Source organism: Elephantulus edwardii, unplaced genomic scaffold (assembly GCF_000299155.1).
Source record: "Elephantulus edwardii isolate Elephantulus edwardi_28Jun2011 unplaced genomic scaffold, EleEdw1.0 scaffold00098, whole genome shotgun sequence".
NCBI classification, from domain to species: domain Eukaryota; kingdom Metazoa; phylum Chordata; class Mammalia; order Macroscelidea; family Macroscelididae; genus Elephantulus; species Elephantulus edwardii.
Genome location: NW_006399848.1, coordinates 2,631,160 through 2,631,937, shown reverse-complemented (window position 1 = coordinate 2,631,937; position 778 = coordinate 2,631,160). Strand labels below are relative to the sequence as shown.

At 39.6% G+C, this 778-nt stretch overlaps 1 pseudogene; it reads left to right on the top strand.

The window, feature by feature from the left end:
* LOC102859843 overlaps positions 1-698 on the top strand; it is a 1,724-nt pseudogene extending 1,026 nt beyond the window's left edge.
* The last annotated feature ends 80 nt before the right edge of the window (positions 699-778 follow it).

Below are 778 nucleotides of genomic sequence, written 5' to 3'. Positions count from 1 at the left end.
GGTCTGGAGACTCAACAGCAAGAATATGGAATCTTAGTGAAAATAGCACGAGTGGTTCCACACAGTTAGTACTTAGACATTGTATACGAGAAGGAGGGCAAGATGTCCCAAGCAATAAGGATGTAACATCTCTAGATTGGAATAGTAAAGGTACACTTCTAGCAACTGGTTCATATGATGGATTTGCCAGAATATGGACTAAAGATGGTAACCTTGCTAGTACTTTGGGACAGCATAAAGGCCCTATATTTGCATTAAAATGGAATAAGAAAGGAAATTTCATCCTAAGTGCTGGAGTAGACAAGACTACAATTATTTGGGATGCACATACTGGTGAAGTCAAACAACAGTTTCTTTTCCATTCAGCACCAGCATTGGATGTTGATTGGCAAAGCAACAATACCTTTGCTTCTTGTAGTACAGATATGTGCATTCATGTCTGTAAATTGGGACAAGACAGACCTATTAAAACATTCCAGGGACACACGAATGAAGTAAATGCTATCAAATGAGACCCAACTGGCAATCTCCTGGCCTCCTGTTCTGATGACATGACTTTGAAGATATGGAGTATGAAGCAAGACAATTGTGTCCATGATTTACAAGCACATAACAAAGAAATTTATACTATTAAATGGAGTCCAACAGGAACAAATAATCCAAATGCTAACCTTATGTTGGCAAGACAGGTGCTCTAGTTCACAGCTATAGGGGAACAGGTGGAATATTTGAAGTTTGCTGGAATGCAGCAGGAGACAAAGTTGGAGCCAGTGCATCA